Source organism: Cryptotermes secundus, unplaced genomic scaffold, assembly GCF_002891405.2.
Source record: "Cryptotermes secundus unplaced genomic scaffold, Csec_1.0 scaffold181, whole genome shotgun sequence".
NCBI lineage: Eukaryota > Metazoa > Arthropoda > Insecta > Blattodea > Kalotermitidae > Cryptotermes > Cryptotermes secundus.
In genome coordinates, this window is record NW_019723906.1 from 2,903,375 (window position 1) to 2,923,168 (window position 19,794).

The 19,794-nt window shown below is 41.5% G+C and overlaps 1 protein-coding gene and 1 pseudogene across 3 annotated transcripts in view; one reads left to right on the top strand and one right to left on the bottom strand.

The window, feature by feature from the left end:
• Nucleotides 1-19,794, top strand: part of LOC111861951 (segmentation protein cap'n'collar) — a 279,153-nt gene that overhangs the window by 74,441 nt on the left and 184,918 nt on the right. The gene's annotated exons all lie outside the window — the stretch shown is intronic.
• On the bottom strand, nt 7,335-7,453 carry LOC111862058 (annotated as a pseudogene).

The window sequence follows — 19,794 nt, forward strand, 5'->3', positions numbered from 1 at the left end:
GATTTTTTGATGTGGCCAAGTTTACAAATCTAACTGCATTATCATTACTAATTTCATGCAAACTCTCATTCCCAATGTTGGTTTGAAAATGTCTTCCCTCCCTGCTTTGGCATTAAAATCTCCTAACAAATTTTCATAGGGTACTTTGGGAATTTATCAAATACATGTTCTAGTTCTTAATAGAATCTATCCTTTATGTCATCAATTTTATCTTCTGTTGGGGCATGAACATTCATAACAATGATATCACACCAGTGACCTTTTAGTATTATATATGATATCCTATCACTAACGAATTCTACCCTCCTAACTGCTGATACGATTCTCTTATGTATGAAAAACCTCTACCTAATTCATGATTTTTATTCCCCTTTCCATAGAAAAATGTATAGTCTCCTGCTGGTGCAATGCCACCTCCATCCCATCTGACCTCCTCTACTCCCACTAAATCTAACTTATATTTTAATATTTCTTCTGCCACTGCCCTGAGCAAACCTGCCCTATACAAACTTCATACATTCCAAGTGCCAAATCTCATATCCATTTTTATTAGCTTAGGTCGTTTATCGAACGAATCCATCCAGGTCTGAGGCTTTGTGTTCATTTTCGTAACAAAGTAATTTTTTTACGGTGAGGAGTTGTTAGCCGCACGCCCAACCCCCAAGCTGGAGGGCCACCCCTTGTTGGCTGTATGCAACTGCTTATTCAATATATTCGCAGCTTCCCTCCAAAACCGGAGGATGTCTCCTCCATCTGCAGCCTGAGGACATGCCATGCCATGGTGACACGGACACACCTAACATGGATATATATATTGGCATATTATTAACCCCCCAACTACAAGTTGAAAAGGAGTTTGCCTTTATTATTGGAGAAAGGATCAAAATTATTGATAAATTACTTCTGTATCTAAATATAAATTATGATTCTATGTTGGTAAGGAGAAATTCCTTTGCATTAGAAGGAAATTATTTCTGAAACGTCTTATTTCAAGAGTAACTGTCTTATACAGTAGGAATGATATTCCAAGAGTCTAAAATAATGGACTATAACATGAAAGAGCAACCTTGCATGTTGCTTGTTTTTAGTTTCTTCAGTTTTTCCTCTCAGTTCCGTGTGAGTATATACACCTTTGGCTTTCATATCTATGACCAGGTCCACAAATGTAAAGATACTATGTGGTTGTTTTCAGCAAGTGTCATAACCACATCTTTGACAGCTTACTCTCCTAGATGTTTTGTATTATATCAAATTTTACCAGTATAAAATTGAAACTATGAAGCGCACGTACACTGATTAGTATACACAGTAACTTCATAGCCATGTTCTTTAGGCATGTATTGTTACATAATTTACGGACCCTAATATCACTGTGCTTTTACCAACAGACTGACATTCAGATGGCAAGAAGTGGTTGTATTAATATGTCTGTCAAAGATTGCAGCTTGTAGTTTATGAAGTCAAATCCAATGTATTTGGCATCACTGTATTTTCTACAAGATAAATGTTAGACAGCAACCAACCAAATCTGTTTACTGATATTATTGAAGTGAAAGAATGTTGTAATTTAATATTAAAAAATCAGTAGTCCTTGTAACTTGACATCAGTTTTGTGCCCTTAAAATCTTGGTAGGACGAAATGTCTGAATTTTCCAAAATGTCTGATATGTTAATTCATATTTTTGTGTAGCGTAGATATTTTGTTGGTAAATAAGTTGCAAAAACTTGACTGAATAGTGTGTACTCACTGGTGCATTATGGTAACTTGGCTTCCAGAAATTGTCGTTGAACTGTATGATCATCTGACCAACTTTAGACTGTAGTTATCTGATTGTACTGGAAGCCATAACAGATTTCTACATCTGCAATAAATAAATACAATAATAATAATAATAATAATAGCCGTAATATTAAAATGTAGTTCATTTACAATATTTCAATACAATAAATTTTCGTGGAACATAACCTCATATTGACATCTGGCCGCATACGGTGGTTTCATTCCGAAATCACGTCATTTAAGTCGAATTAAGTAAAGTGGTTGGGAGGTAAACATTACATTTTACAAATAATATCATACACTTACACATTTTCAGGGTTATAATAATAAGAAAATACTTACGTTAATATTTTGTGCCACAATTTCATTGACAAAATTCAAACAGCTGAGTATTCTGTTAAAATTTTCTTTAAGCCAATGCTGTAAAAGCACGGATTACAAAGTATAGGTAATATAAAGTAACTTCTGTGTCAATGTATTTTCTATACGTGACGCTAGGGGCAGCACAATCCTCTCAACTGGGGTCTCAAGGGATCATTGTTACTTTTTTTTCCAAGAAAAACTAAAATCGAGTTGTTTCAGTACGAAATTGCTACATCAGAAAGGGTTAAAGCGCGGTGGTAAACAGAGATTATTTCCATAAACATAATTGAGTAACCTGTTCGACTTCGGAGACGCGCTGTATTTTTGTGCGACACGAACTGAATTTTAAAAGACTATTTAGATGTAGGATTTGAGGTTTTCAGAGCTGCAGTTATGAACAGTTGCACCTTCGTTTGTGTCATTATAATCCCATGTTTTCGCAAGCCATGTCCTCTGGTTGCTGACTTCTTGCTGATTTCTTGAATAGCTTACTCTTCAACATCGAAGATGGTGGCGATTCTTCCGAAACATGGGTTGACTTTCAAGTGACTAGACGGCGTTGTGACACAGAAAATAGAACTCTTCGGTAATTAGATGAATTGCACAATTAATAGGGTTAAACTTGTTCATGTATTATGTTGTCATTTTGACAGTGTAGGGGTTAGTTATCTTAAAGATTTTATAAGATATTGTGGCATGACGCCTGAAAGCTGCAATCTGCCCATCTGATGGGCGAGGCTTTGTTTAGCACGTTCCCGTGGAAACACGTAAGGCACCGCTGCTGGACGGCTGAGACAGTAAAAATGGTCGCGAATTCCAAGGGACTCGGACCCTAGAATGACTGCGCTGGCGAGGGCCAACAGCAGTTGTAAACAACAGACACGTCCTCAGAGAGAGAGCGCCCCACATCAACAAACCCGAAACGCCAGGAACTGTCTAGTAATAAAAATCTGGTCGTAAGCCCCAGATTGGTGCTTTATTCCAAGGCAGACTGGTCGACTGACAGCGACGTGAGTGTTATACACCTGATGATGGCCGTCTGAGGCCGAAACATGTAGTGTGGGGAAGCAAGATCAAAGACACAAAATATATTGTTTGCACTTGAGACGGAGTTTATATCATTTATCGTTCATAACATGACTTTGACTTTGGATTCAGTCATTACGGAATTGCTTAATTACGGGGCTCAGGAGAAGACTAGCGACTAGTGCAGGATCCAGACACAGTGAGAAATTCGTTATCCAGCAGGAGTTAAATGTGTGAACTGTTGTAAGCAAGTAATTGTAATAGAGACGCCTAATGAATCCAATTAGTCGAATCTAGAACTCAAAAATCTGTCACATGTACCACCCTACACGTGACAATACAAACTTACGCACGCACATATTTCCAGTCGGTCTCCAGAGTTTACATTTACAACTGTTAGCTGATTAAATAAGTTACGAGCATCATATATGTATTGTATCATTGCATTACAAACCTGAATTAAAAAATACCATACTGTTCTAAAATTAATTAATAAAATCTGTTGTGACGTCTACCTATGGAAAACTGTCTCTCTTTGATAACCGGCAGTTGCTTTATTGTGCAGAGTGCTAGAAAAATAAAATCAAGGAGGATAGGATGGGAAGGCCATGTAACATGCATGGGTAAAGTTGTCCCTGTGCTTGACAAATTAAGCACTACGCCATGAAGGCGTGTGGGGGAATGGATATATAGATCCAAATTTTCTTGATTTCGGCACTAGCTTGAGGTGAACGGCGAGCTTCACGCCCCTGCCGCCTTACCCCCGGGGAAAGAGCCCCGGTACACAATGTATAGGAGGCTGGGTGGACCCCAGAGCCGGTCTGAGAGATATAGAGAAGAGAGAATTGTGACCCTACCGGGACTCGAACTCGGACCCCTCGGTCGTGCAGCCCGTAGGCAGTCTGTATACCGTCTGCGCTACCCCGGCTCAACGTGCATGGGAGAGAGGTGAAGTTGATACAGGGTTTCGGTAGCGAAACCTGAAGGAAAGAAGCTACTAGGGAGACCTAGATATAACACCTAGATATAGATTACAACATAATATTAAATTGTATCTTAAAGAAATGGGAAATGAGAGTGTGAACTGGATTCATCAGACTCCAGGAGAGGAATCATTGACGAACTCATGTGAACATGATAATGAACCTCGGATTCAATAAAATGCTGGGAATATGTTCGCTTAGCAACAGTTGGTTTGTCAAGGACACTGCTCCATGGAACTGTCTAGCGTAATTCATTTTCACAGCCCAATGATCTCGAGTGAGCCGCCGAAGAGCGACAGATGGTTCGCCGTGATGTTAATAGATGGCGCTCGATGTTGCATATGTCCGTTTGCGATGCTTGCGCCGAAGTTATAGTCCAAATTCTTGCGAGGATCGTCAGTGTACTTTTTCCGAAATGAGTTTGGAGAAGCAACCATTTAAATGACTTTAGAGATGTAATGATGACCGCATAGGCGTTAGACCGAGCCACACAATTCAGAACTGTTGTAATTATACTAATACGTAATTTTAAAATTAATATCTTTGATCAGAGCACTTTTTTCTACGGTGAGCTGTTGGAATACTTATTTCCTTTAATGGTTTCGGCTTTGAACAAATTACGGTTATATAGAAACATCACTTTCGGCTTTTAATGAAACATATCCTTAATTGTGGATGTTCCCGCTCACTTTCTCTCGCACTTTGTTTTTCTCTTTTTCAAATTAGTACGTACATATTAAAACTACTGTGTGGTAACACTGTATAGTCGATGTGTGTTGGACACGTCATTTCCATACCACATCTGGAACCTAACAATAAATATGTATAGATGATGTTTCTGTTCTGTTTTCTAAAGTAAAAGGGCAGAGAATGAAACTAAACCTCATTTAGCACCGAAGAATTTTAGGCCTACTACCACCTTCCCTGTCCGCACTTCTTATTGGAGTAAGTTTGAACCATGATCGTATCGTTAGAACGTGGGGATAGTAAGAAACTCAAAATCGATCCGATTTTATGAAAATAATTAACGTCTGTGAGCTAGCGAAATTGTCAACTATTCTTTCGTGACCAAACTCTAATATTAAAGATTCTTAATTTCAATTTGTAGGCTGCTACTATTCTAAACTGGAATGGAATTCGCTCTAATTTACTGAGGAAGCTGAGTAATCATAACGTATCTATTATAACCACTTCTGTTCTCAGGAGAAGATCCGCCGTTGTGACAGAGTTTCTTATGACTCTCCTATCTCATTCGAATGTTACGATAGTGCCTTCAAGTGCGCAATAATCAGTTCTCTATCCTTAATAACCGCTTCATCTTCAGGGCTATATGTACAATTGATAGAGCGCAGTTTAATCAGTCAGTGTTGTTATTGTTTGTACAACTTGACATGTTCTCGCGGTGGTGAATGATGACTGCTTGCTGTCTTCTGGATTGTACCGCTGTAGAAGTAGAAGTTTGCCGAATTTCCTGGGGAACATGAATATAAAGGAAAGAGAATTGGGATACGAATATCTAGACCGAATACAACTGGTTCCCGATAGAGGCAATGGCGTATTCGTGTGAGCATAGTAGTGAAGCTTGGAATTCCAGAAAATCAGGGGATTTCCTGCCTGCGTGAGCGAGTATCAGTTTCTGAAGAAGAGTAAGGTAAACGTTTCCGTGTGCGTAACTAACTAAGCACTACGCCATGAAGATGTATCGGGGAATGGATGTATTGATCAATGTATTCTTGTCCTCGACATTAGTTGGAGGTGAGTGATCTCCACGCCCCATCCGCTTTACAACCGGAGAAAGAGTCCCCGGTACCCATTGGCTAAGAAGCTGGGTGGGCCTCAGAGCCGGTCTAGACGACGCGGAGAAGAGAAGAATCTTTTCCCCTACCGGCACTCGAACTCCGACCTCTTGGATATTCAGCCCGTAGCCAGTTGCAATGCCGACTGCGCTGTCCCGAAGTTCTATTCCTTGTAGTTGATTCGTCCACTTGCACATTACACGTTCAGGATTTTTTCCCTGGAAAGTGTTTGGGCAGTGCATATTGACTCCTAACTGTGTAACATGAAATTTCACGAGGTTGCACAAACTACTGCCTCAGCGCGCTGTTGTATCTTAAGATCTAGGTGTTACATAAGTGATAGCTTACTACAGCGTTACACAGTACTGTCAATGTGCGTTATATAACATCGGGTTCGTCGACATACCACATGTCATTGTCTCTTTCAGGTAGACCTGTGTGAATAGAGAGAGAAAACACTTGGAATCGCCTTTGTTGTCTATATTCCGTCTTAACTTCAATCTTTTTCACAAAGGACGTGCAATAACAGTGGTACCTAACTCAAGTGGAGACATGCTTTGAAGAGCGTAGATGGTATCTTAGTACACTTCAGTTTTCGGTGGTTTGTTAGTTTAATTTTACCACGATCGACACGTCAGCATCGTTGTCATAGGCTAAATGGAAGTTATGAGGGAGGAGTGGAGGTAAAGCGCGGCGCTTTCTTAACGTCGCCACTAGATGGAGTTGAGTGTCATCTCTTCGCTCCGGTGCTGCTACATTCCCACCAAAACACCTGTGCCAGTGTGAACATGGTGGCTGATGGAATGATCCCTGTTCCTGCCGAAAATCGAACCCTGATCATTTAACTCTACTACAGTATTGGCTGAGCGTTTTTACCTCACATCGTTGCTATAATGTAATTCCCTGCAGTTTGGAGCGTTATCTGACTATTGAAGAAGTCTCCTGTAACTAGAACAATGATTGTCATCACAAAAGCCTGTAATTTGACTCAGTCCCGGAACCAGTTCACATCTCTAGGGACCGGCTAGGGCTGGACAGCCCGGCGAAAATTTTCACTTCTCTGCAGTGTCTAGACCGACTGTGGGACCCTCCCAGCCTCTTATCCAGTGGGTATCGGGAGCTATTTTCCCGGGGGTAAAGCGGCCTTGGCTTGAAGCTGAGCACTCACCTCTCCATCTGGTTCCGAGATAAGGAATAGTGGAGTTCAACACTCCCCCCGTTTGTGTTCTTAACTAATTAAGCACTACCCCAGGAAGACGTATGGTGGAGTGGACGTATAGATCCACAGTTTCTTCACCTCGACACTAGTTGGAGGTGAGTGGTCAACTTCCAGAGTGGTCCAGAGCCGGTCTGGACAACACGGAGGAAAGAACGGCTCCTAAGAAATGCCAACAGCACGTGGTGTTGCCAAGCGGACACTCATCCAAGTACTAACCACGCCCAATGTTGCTTAATTTCGTTAATCGGACGAGAACCCGTGTTTTCAACATGGCATGGCCGTTGGCATTCATAACCGGTACTCTTCGTGTAATGTTATTAGCCTGGTCAAATCGAGGAGAATGAGATGGACTAGACACGTAGCAGGCATTGGAAAGGGCGAGAAATGCATATAGATTTTAGTCGGAAAATACGAAGCGAACAATCTTAGGCACAGACGAGAGGATTACTCGTATATTCACATGTTATTGAAGAATAATGTTTGAAGGTGTGAGTTGTGTGGCTTAGGATGTGAATCAGTTGCGTAGATCTTGTGTGAAGGCGGTATTGAATTTTCCATAAAACGCTCGGAATTTCTTGTTATTCTGAGCTACAGTTAGGTCCGATAGGAGAATTCAGATCAGTGGAATTAGTTAATGCCCAAGTCGTCCTAAATTATGCAGCGTCTGCATTATTTAGGCCATGGCGTAATTAGTTAGTTATTGGAGAGGGTGGGTTTCCCCATGCACTTAGACCTGTATTGGTCCATTGTGCTTCCCTCTATAATTTCTACCAGTCTATATCCTACCGGTACTGGTGCTTACCATCAGTCCCGCCCAGCCAGCGAGACCGGCTCTTCTAGCTGAGAGGTATCTATAATGCTTCCCCCATCTACCAGAGGTATTAGAGACCGCTGTTGGGCGGGAAACGTCCGTAATTTGGCTCAGTGACCTCCTTAGGAGATATGAGGTTCTTTTACGTGCCGTAAAGCTACGACACGGGACCCACGGCTTAGAGTCCCTCCCAGAGGACTTGTTCCCTGAATTTTTCCGCCCTTAAAAATTCGACGACCTCCGCCGGGTATTTGAACCCGGGTAATTACACTTAATTAAGCATATTGTTGAGATATTGCGCGCCTGTTTTAATGATTCTGTTCTGCATACGTGGCTTGGATTCGTAGATAATACTAAGTGCCTCAGGTTTACATCGTACTGCTTATGGAGCACTTTCGTGCCTTACTTTTACATGAAGCCTGTTTTAATTGTGCGTACTTGCAAAGTCTGAACTTTTTTTTTTTTTTTCAGATTTGCTAATATTTAGAATGTCCGTGACGCGAATATGTTACGTGTGCCATGCCCATGCTTCATGCAGCTCTGAAATCTCGAGTTGAAAGGTTTAAATTCTTGTTGCTGTGATTTCTGTTCCTGTTAATGTGATTCCTGCTGAGGTCCATCTTTTGTGTACGGTAATTGTGGTTTGGGCATGTCGCTGTTTCTGTCCAAAATACCCTTTTGATCTCTTCGAAACGTATGAGGTTACAGTCATTTGTCATTTTCTGTCAGACGCTCCTCAAAGAGTTTGTCTGATGTTCTTTGTGCGTAGATGTGAGGTTATGACTCTCTTCTCTCGTCTCCACATGTTAAGCCAAGGGTCCATTTGTCAATGGTCGATGTCCTGTGATGCCTCTCAGGAGAGTTTCGTTAAAGATGACCGCGGAATTCGGCGGTGAAGTAAGTGTTGGTTTTCTTGTGTTATTTGCTTCCTTCTAAACATTTAGAAAGTATTGGATATTTTCAGTTTCCAGAAAGTGGGAAATATTCGTTTCGCCCAGTTTTACCTTTCCACAGACTTACTGCGAATAGAATACGTTTTATAAACCTACTTAACATCATTTATATCTTATAAATCTTCGATCGTAGTCGAATGTATAATATTTATTTCGTACAAGTTGTGTCACAAAAATATAATTTATTTAAATCGGTGGTGTAGGCCTCCATATGGAAAGCCCACAAGAAAAACAGTTTTAAACAATTTTAAGACGATTCTTTTTGTTGTGTTACAAGGGTTTTTAGCCTAATGTCTTTACTGGGAGAAATAATTTGTTCATAATATCAATATGATCTGTTTGTGTGAGTGCGCGCTCTTCTCTTCAAATTGTAAACCAGTCGTAGGATCTGAAGCTATCACGGCGGCTGGAGTTAATAAAATGTTCTCGGGCTATCATCCATGTCAGTTAGTTAAAAAGTACCTGCGTTTCAGGAGCCCTTTCTGTGCCCCTCATCAGACATCAGACCCCAATACTGGAGAACAGGTATGGTTCCTGAAACGTCGTTAATTTTAAACCAACTGACAGGACCGATATCCATATAAGATTCTATCCAAACCAACTCGCCGGTTTTCACATAATTTAATGTGAGCGTTATGGCGTTGGAGACCATCGGAACCTCATACTTGTTAATTCCTTACATTTGTCACAACATGGCGGACACGCGAACTTGCAAGATGTGTTAACAGCGCCCGGTAACATGATGTCGCGAAGTGCATGCATTCCGTTAAGGTAAGCTTGTGTAGGACGTAAAACAACAGAAGAGCATTATCTAGCCTTTAGTTTGACACTAACTGGACAAGGAATAGAAGACGAATGCCGTCTTCTGGGATGTGGCGCCGTGTAGATCTTGTGTGAACCGACGTTTCGGAGGAAAGTCGCTTCACACAAGATCTACACGGCGCCACCTCCCAGAAGACGGCATTCTTCATAGTCACCGCTGTGAAAACCTCAAATCTTACATAAGGAATATAAGACTGTAAGAGAAACTTATCTAATTCAGCAGTTCTAAGGATAAATGATGTAAGTATGCTTGTAGTTTTTAATATTTGAAGTAACACCGTCCATTTTAGGTGGTTCCCTCGTCACCATGGCATGGCGCGTCCTCAGATTGCGGATGGAGGAAACGCCCTCCAGGTATGGAAGGTAGCTGCAGATATATTGAATAAGCTGTAGCGGACAGCCGACAAGGGGTGATCCTCTAGTTTGGTGGCTCAGCGTTGGGCTAACAACTCCGCACAGAAGAAAATAAATTTGTTACGAAGTATCACAAACGATTTGAGCTAATGAAAATGGATATGAGATTTGATACGTGGAGTGTAAGAAGTCTGCAGAGGTCTGGTTCGCTCATGACAGTTGCGAAAGAACTATCAAGATATAAATTAGATTTTTGTGGAATACAGGAGGTCAGATGGGACAGAGGTGGCACGGAACCAGTAGGCGAATATACATTTTTCTATGGAAAGGGGAATGAGAATTATGAATTAGGTACAGGTTTTTTTCTTACATGAGAGAATCATATCAGCATATGAGTTTGTTAGTGGCAGGATGTCGTACGTAATACTAAGAGGCCGCTGGTGTGATATTGTTCTAGATGTTCATGCAGCAACGTAGGATAAAAATGAGGATATGAAGGACAACTGCGAGGAACTAGAACGTGTATTCCCTAAACACTACATGAAGATTTGGTCAGGAGATTTTATTGCCGAAGCAGGAGGTGAAAAACAAACGTTCCGAGATTTATGAACTCATCATTTCTATTTGAAATAAGAAAGAATTGCCTCATCAGTGGGAGGAGTCTATTATAGTATCAATGTGGCTGCGCCATAGCTCAAGCGATTAGTCGCTGGCTTCCCACCGCGGCTGCCCGTGTTTGATCCGGGTTCTTGTCAAGTGGGATTTGTGGTGGACAAAATGGCGCTGGGTCGGCTTTTCACCGAATACTTCGGTTTCCTCTGCCAATCTTCATTCCACGGAATTCTCCATCATCGTAATCACCCGGGGCAGGTTACAATAGGCCAATCATTGGCCGCAGTGCCGATTGGACCCAGTTGGACTCCACCCCCCACTAAGCGAATTAAATTAATTAATCAGTATCGCTTTACGAGAGGGACGATAAAACTGAGCCGTAATTATCGTGGGATGTCACTGTTATCAACTTCATACAAAATTGTATCCATCATTCCTTTCTCAAGGTTAAGTCCATACATAGACGAAATTATTTGATATCATCAGTGTGGGTTTCGACGTTACAGATTAACTACAGATCAGATCTTTTTCATTTGTCAGATACGGGAGAAAATATGGTAGTACAATGAGACAATACATCAGCTATTCATAGATTTCAAGAAAACCTATGATTCAGTTAGGGGGGAAGTATTGTACAGCATTCTCATAGAGTTTGGTGTACGCTTGAAACTAGTTAGGCAGTAAAGTAGTTATTTACGTTTTCAAATGCAAACATGGCATTAAGACACGTATCGGACCGCTTTGAAAACATCTGGGCCCGCCGAAGACTAAAGCATACAAAGCAATATTGAAGAGCAAGAAACCAGTGATTGGCTTACTCTTCATGCCTGAAGATGGAAGCAAGATGTTTCTCCGAAACGTCGGTTGACTTTCATCAGCCTACACGACCTTCTATCCCAGAAGACAGAACGTTTCATACTAATACTGCAACTGTTGTAATATAAAATGAGGGATTATTTGTGTAAGTATATACGTATTACAAGAGGGACCAGATTTAATTGTGTTATGTCTATAAACCCATTATCTGTAGGCCTACGTACCATGTCTGCGTCGGTAGCCTATAGTTTGAACCTTTTCTCAATTATCAGTGGATATAGCAACATGGCGTCATGATGAATACTTTTTGTGATCATTTTTTTAGCACCACCCACAATAGGTTTGAACCCAATAACATTGGATGATCGGGTACCACGCCCGGCCGACCAGACAGTTGCTTCTATTTGGTTGGTTGGTCGGGTTACCTGCTGTCATGGTGGAACCGATCTTGCTTTCCATCATTACTGCACGGCCGCCTTTGCGGCTTCTGGCTTGGCCTTGTCTCCCCCTTCCCCCTTCTTCATTGCTCCGGGCTTGTACTTCGTCTGGGGTGCATCCCAAGTTGCTCCGCAACGTTACAGAGAATCCGAACTAGTGACTTGTAGAGTCGGAGGTAGACAATGTCATAAAGATGGGTTAGGCCGTAACGTCAGCGATGGATGGCCGGAATGTTTGAATTCGATCACGTGCTGGCTGAAGTGTTTGTACTGGCTAGCCAGTGAGGAGTCAGTTTGAAAACATCGCAACTTCTTGTTTCCCGCTTACATACCCGAGGGTAATATTGTACACTCGAAGGTTGTGTTCATTGAAGTCTGTTGAGCAAGTCTCCTTGACCTTCTACAGAAATCGTAATATCTCTGGGAATTGTTGGATTTGTGGACGTCACAGCGGTGCTATGAAGACTTCTGATGCCTGGAATCCGCGGCGTTATGTGCCGTAATATATGTAGAACTCTTTACTCTTAATGAATTAGTATCATAAACTTCCTAACTTGGACGTTTCGAGGACCACAATCGTTGTACAAGGATTTTTTTGGTATATTCATCCAAGTTCTATTTAAAACGATGTTTAGGAGACAAGTTGCTTTTTTATTTTTTGGACATCCATCCTAACTGTATTTAAAACTACGTTTAGGAGACAGCCCAATCGTGTGTTATCTTTTGACACTCATCGCCCTATTTTTTTTTCTATTGAGATACGCAGTAGCGTAGTTGGTTGAGGCATTGTGCTACAAGCCGGAAGGTCGTGGGTTCGAATCCAGATGAGGTAGATTTTTTTTTCGGTTTACCTAATCCTTCCAGCCGCACTATTGCCCTGAGGTCGACTCAGCCTGTAACAGAAATGAGTATCAGGAATTTCCTGGATGGTGAAAGGCGGCCGGCGCATAAGGCTGACAACCTTAGCGCCATCTGTGAGCCGATTGTCTGGAAGATATGACAACCTCGCCCTCTCACAACCTTATGGGCCTCCACGGCCTGTTACAGGAATGATTTTACCTTACCTTAATCTTTTCCTATTAATATATTGTCTTAAACTTCATAACTTGGACGTTTCGAGGACTACATTCGTTGTACAAGGATTTATTTGGCAGCCATTCAGATTTTTATTCGGAGACAGCCGTGTTTGATCTTTTGACATTATTCATGACCATAATTTTTGTTTAAAACGACGTGTCAGAAAAAGTCCAGTCTCCGAAACCTCGTTTTGAATAAAATTAGGACGATGGATAATGTCCAGAAAATCAATCCTCGTATTAACGTTTCAGCGCCATGAACTTTTAGATCTTTTTTTATATTCCATGTCTGTGATATAATGTTTTATCTAAACTGTGTAGTAAGTGGTGTGGGGCTGATACAGAGATTCCAGACTTTTAGGGTCGCGGTGAATAGGCCTATATCCGCCGGATTATCAGGTTGCATCCCATTTCACACATGGCCGTTGCAGTTGAAGCCGCTAAAGGACGAACCGCCCAAATCAGATGCCGGCCTGTTAATATACTAAAAGCTGCTAGAGGAATACTTGATAGATGAGCTTGTGATTTTTTCTTCTTTTTTTCCCCAGCCTACATTTTCGTGAATTATTTCGAAGCGCTGGCGTTACCAAACGCAGGAAATGTGTGGGTTCCAATAGTACGAATGGGTTCCCTGAACTAGAAGCAGAAGGGGCGTTTCTTTACATTCATTAGGCAACTGAAAATACGGAGGAGGTTGTGTATTCCATTGCTGAGACGATAATCTCCTAATGATCGAACGAAAGAATAATAAAAGTCTTCTTATCTTTTCGGGTGTTACTGTCCTAATAAGGTTCGATGCATCTTCGAATACATAAAGAAAGAAGGTAAAGCTATCCCAGTAACAGGCCGTGGATGCCCATAGAGTTGTGAGACGTCGAGACTTCTTCATTTTCTAGACAGTCGGTTCACAGATGGCGGTTATGTGAGCTTTATGCGCCGGCCGCCCTTTACTCCTCCAGGAAAATTCCTGGTACTCATTTCTGTTAGAGGCTGAGTCCACCCCAAGCCTGTAGGGCGGCTGGAAGGATATGTCTAATGAAAGATCCAGTGACATCGAGAATCGAACCCGCGACTTTCCGTTTTGTAACATAGTGGTTCAACCAGCTGCGCTACCAAGTTCCCCCGCTTCGCATACATTACAATGTATTTTCTCAAGACTGAACAACGATTCCTTTCAGTTACATAGACTTCAGCCTAGTATAAAACTTCTGCAAATCAGAAATTGTTGTCAGCTTATTATTAGGGAGTGTCTCAAATAGTTGTTCGCACTGCCTGGGCATGCTTAGGCTGTAGGCCTAGCTATGAAAATACATAAAACTGACATTATGAACATGTGTTTATTTTATTCCATCACCACAATAGGAAGTAAGGATAAACCATACAGTCATCGTTTCGTACGGCACGTTTCATCCCATTAAGCCATCATCAGGTATTTGTCTTTTTCCATTCACCTGTGTTCGTCTCCTAGTATTCCAACATTGACCATTGTTTACATATGTACTCGTTTCTGTTAGAGGCTGAGTCGACCCCAGGACCACAGCGCGGCTGGAAGTATTAAGTAAATCGAAAAATCCACCTCATGGGGACTCGAACCCGCGACCTTCCGGTTTGTAGAATAGTGCCTCAACCAAATACGCTAATGCGTGTCCCATGTAATTCTCTTATACATATATATAAAAGTGTGTTGACCTCAGACATTAAATATTAATTATGTTGCGCTGACCACGCGACACCCTCTATCCGCTAAAGTTGGCACTAACTTCGCCTACAAGCGGCGGTGGCTCGGTCGGTACAGTTCGCTTGCGGACTAAAACCACGGAGTTTATTCTGTTTGTAGAATGTGAAGTAATTAAAATTAAATCAAACGTAAACACTGGCCACTGTAGGAATATTCCTACAGTAGCCTACTAGCAGACAAATACAGGGAAATGTAAAAACTCACCAGATGAAGGCTTAATGAGCCGAAACATGTCATAAGAAACGACAAAACGTATGGGGTATCCGTATTTGCTATTGTGGTGACAGAATAAAATAATTTCACACACTATATGACGCTAAAATATAATATTTCTGACATTATGAATAATTAACTCTTGACTGTTCGTTGGAAATGTTGGCATTTTCCATCTCTAGCTACAGTCTGCACATATAAGCCTTCAATTCGAGCACCCTTACACAATAATATCTCTTGAATGATACTTTGGAAATTGCAGTCATGATTTCACTGAATATTCTCGCTGTGAAACCGTAAAGTGTTAGACTGGGAGCTTGATAGAATAAATATAATGATAATATTTTTCCTGCCGTTTTCGGCAGGGGTCGAGGCTGTAATACCTATTGACGATATCGCAGCACCGACTTAAACACTGTCGTTTATTGCAGCCAGCATCTGGTTCTATTCATAATTACCTGAGAATAGTTTAGAGTCTGGTTTCCATGGAAACGACGTAAAGACAAACTTACAAACACTGGCCCGCCTAGGCTAATTGTACGTAAGCTCGTGATGTAGGACATGTTATCCGAAATTGGTGTTCCGAAGGCTCTGAATCGGTCTTTGTATTAGGCGGAATATAAGTCGGCCACGGTCGACTTATGTACAGTTGCAGGCAACTTCTAAATAGAAATGAGTCAAATACTTGCCGAAATGTGCCAACGCCTATAGGTTTTTATTTATTTGTGTATGAGATTCTAATGATTGCTTCTTGGCTATGTCAGAAAGTAAAAATTGAAACGTTTTGCTGTCTCATTTGCCGTATTTTGCCGCCGCTAGAGGAAAGAAATTTGTAATGAAAATGAATACGTATTAGCATCTGTAACGTTTACAGAATTACCACGTGAGGCTGACCATTGAGGTTTCATTATACACACAATCTGAAGGCTCAGAACTTCAACCTCCCGAAAACGGTATGGCCCTTTCTTTTTGTAAGGTTTCTACGACGTTGAACGGTAAATATAGGCTTATTGCCGTTTATTTTTTATTTATTTTTTTTTTCGCTGTAAGCGACGAGAAGTAAATGCGCAAATCTGTGAAGAAAGCGGAGTTACCGAGCCTGTTCCACTTCAAGCGTTTCTGTTTGAGGAAAAGAGCTGGCTGGAGGTTTCCGGTCAGTTGGTTTGCTCGGGACTTGATTAAGCATATGCTGGATACCTCCGCTAACTACTGGTGATGCAATAATTAGCGAAGTGTTCACACAGGACAGAGTTTCAGCTACAGTTCGCAGAGTTTCTGTTCGCGCGTACAACAGGTTACCAGTTGCATGCCACGGATTCAGGACTAGAAAATCTGTCATGGTGATGGTGCGCTTATTGTGTTTATGTGTTAAAATTAGCATAACCCCAGTTTTTTCTTTATATTTAATCTATTTGTATCCTGCTGTACGCTGGTTTTAAATTTTGAGTCTTTTATTCACAGGACATAGCTTAGCTAGCAAATTTCGCATTCTTTCAGCGTATATTTTTGGTTTGTTTGTTAAAATTGTGTAGAATCTCTCTGAGTTATTCAAATTCAATGTAACCAAATGCTATCAATAAAATTATTCTGTTTTATCAGTTTTATTTAACTTCTTTTAATATTTAACATTATAAATCTCAACTTTTAACCCTGCCAAATTAGACGAATGGCAAAATACACACCAAAAATTCGGAAAATTTAATATATAGTTACGATGTTCAGTAACACGGATGCGTGTCAGTCCAGCAATTCTGTGACGATTGTTGTATGTTTAATGTAAGCACCTGATGATGATCAGACAGATCGAAACTTGTAGTGGAGTAAAAGGCAAAGTTGTTCATGTGCTTAACTAATTAAGCACTGCGCCCTTAAGGTGTATGGTGGAGTGTATATATAGATTCACATTCTCTTGACCTCGGCACTAGATGTAGGTGAGTGGTCAGCTTCACGCGTCGGCCGCTTTTCCCCTCCGAGAAAGAGCCCACGATTCTATGTATAAAAGGAAACTATTGTTAAGACTTAGGAATATGAAATGATTTGGATTAGATTAGCCCAGCATAAAAATAAATTTTTGTTATTGGCGTTCTAGGGTGAAGTGCTTGAAGTGACTCATGCATAGTAATACCGAGATAATACTCGTAGGCCGTCCGAACGTATGTCTTACGAAAATCTCTCCCTGCTCCCAAATTAACATCGTTTAAGTTAGTTGGGACACTATGCTACAAGCCGGAAGGTCGCGGGTTCGAGTCCCGATTAGTTGGATTTTTTTCACTTTACCCAATCCTTCCAGCCGCACTCTGACCCTGGGGTCCACTCCGCCTCTAACAGAAATGAGTACCAGAAATTTTCCTGGGGGGTAAAGGGCGGCCGGCGCGTAATGCTGACAACCTTACCGCCATCTGTGAGCCGATTATCTGGAGAAAATATGGGAGCCTCAACCCTATGGGCCTTCACGGCCTGTTACCGGTAAATCTCTACCTTTTTTACCTTGAGTGTCAGTTAATTCCCCGCCTTGAACCGAAAAGGGGTAAAGCCATCCTTGTAACAGACAGTGGAGGCCCATAGGGCTGTCAGACGTCGAGGCTCCCACATATTGTAGACAGTCGGCTCACAGATGGCGTTGAGGTTGTCAGCCTTGCGCGCCGACCGCCCTTTCCAGTCCAGAAAGATGCCTGGTACTCATTTCTATTAGAGGCCGAGTCGACCCCGGGGCCATAGTGCGGCTGGAAGGATTAGGTCAATTAAGAAAATCCATTTACCCATCTGGAATCGAACCCGCGACCTTCAGGATTACAGTATAGCAAGTTTAAACTTTTCCTAGTTTTCTGCAAGCAAATGAATTCTTTGATAATAGTTTATATTCACAGCTCGTGAGTGCTTCTTGTCCCGTCCTTTGCAGTTGACCATTAGTAGTGAGGTTCTCCTTTCCATCCTGTTATTAACTTCAAAGTACTTTAGATGGTGTAGGCCTAGGTTCAGGTGAAACTGACGTTCCTGTACCTTAATATCTAAATCATAGTACGGAGCGTTAACACTCTTAGAAACTGTGCAAGAATATACCGCTGTACTGGTTCTCCGTACACATCTTGTTTACACGGCTTTGTAAACTTTCCGTAAGCTATACGTCATTTTCTGACATGCCCTAATTCTGCGTACCAGAGATAGGTTATCTGTAGTTATGCAGATAAACCTGTAGATCAGCTCACACTTTGTATGTAGACACTTTTGAGTTAGCTGTTCCTTTCTTCGAATAATTTTATACTTAAATTTTATATTCACACAGTGGGATACCTGTAGCTCTTTCCTCGGAGTAAAGCGGCCGGAACCTGAAACTGGCAACTGATTCATCTTATGCAGCAGTTATACCTACAGATTTTATACAAGACATTCTTATATGTTAGCATTTTCATTGTGAGGGGGGACAGTGCGAAAGTGTTACGCCCAAATTAACGTAATGCGGATATTTTTTTCTTCGGCCCTACGGTCCCAATTTTGGCCTTGACCTACCTCCATGAAACTCTCCGTTTCACTTCGGTTTACTAGATCTTAGACATTCGGTAGGACTCCTTGGGCGGATGATCAACTCGTCGCATGGCCTCTACCTGTACACAAACACAGAGAAACGCACACACACATACAAACACTAAACATCCATGCCCTTAGTGAGATTCGAACCCACGATCCCGGCTTCCGAGCGAGCAAAGACAGTGCATGGCCTAGACCGCTTGGCTACCGTGACGAGCGCCGATAGTAATTAGGAAATTGAAAGATACACATAATTGTAATCAAACCAGTTTACTGATTAGCTGCTACTCTCTTTACGTTAGGGGTTTGAATTCGTCATCAGAATGAAGTAAAGGCTGCACCGTAAGGTTTACTTGAAGCTTCTTTCGTTCATATTGAAATAATTCGGGGAGGAGGTTGGCCAGATTTTGAGTGTGTTATGCTTGTTTCCCTCGTCTACCGCCTCTCTTCTGCTTGTGTAAGTTGTATGAACCTGAAAACTTGGGCTTAGGACTCAAGACTAATTTTTGTTAAACATATAGGTTAGGAATTGGATTCGTCTCACTATGTAGGATCCATTTGTTATCTTTTGTGAATATGGTATTAAAACATCTCGGGTTCCATAAGAATTCGGGAGTTATTTGAGTAGCCGAGCTACTGTTAGATTATAAAGAAGGCCATTTTACCATGGAGGTAGAAAGCCTAAACTCCAGTATTTCTGTTGCTGCGCTAATTCCGAGAAGTCTGGTAGTTCTCCAGGACATTGGTGATACGACTGCATTGGGAACTTGGGAATGCTGGATTGTCGGCCCGTGCTTCGACGTGTCGGCCTTTCATCATAAAAACTTTCTGAAAAATTATAGATAGTGCATTTTTTATATGACTAGTATTGTGTTCAACTTGATCCTACCGTACGTTCACATCGTGAATGTCCTTATCGTCGTCGGCGACTAATTTGTAACGCATAATAGACTCTTTATAAAGCATGGAGGATCTCGTATAAGAGGCGTATTTGGTTGGATGCAAATCCGTAACTCCATAATTATAGCTGTGTTTCTGGTAGATAAGAAAAGGCTGCGTGAATCTCGTTTAGAAACATTAATACCGTGTTCCACAGTTAATATTGGGAGCAAAATGAAGTGTAAACAAGACGTAGTCGTGAAGGCACTGCAAGTCGAACTTGGTGCACAATAAGAAACGGCGTGGGAACGCAGAACTGTACCGCTGTCGTGATGTCCGAGAGAAACTGGGAAATTGGACGATTAACTTTTATGGATGATGAGGAAGTAAG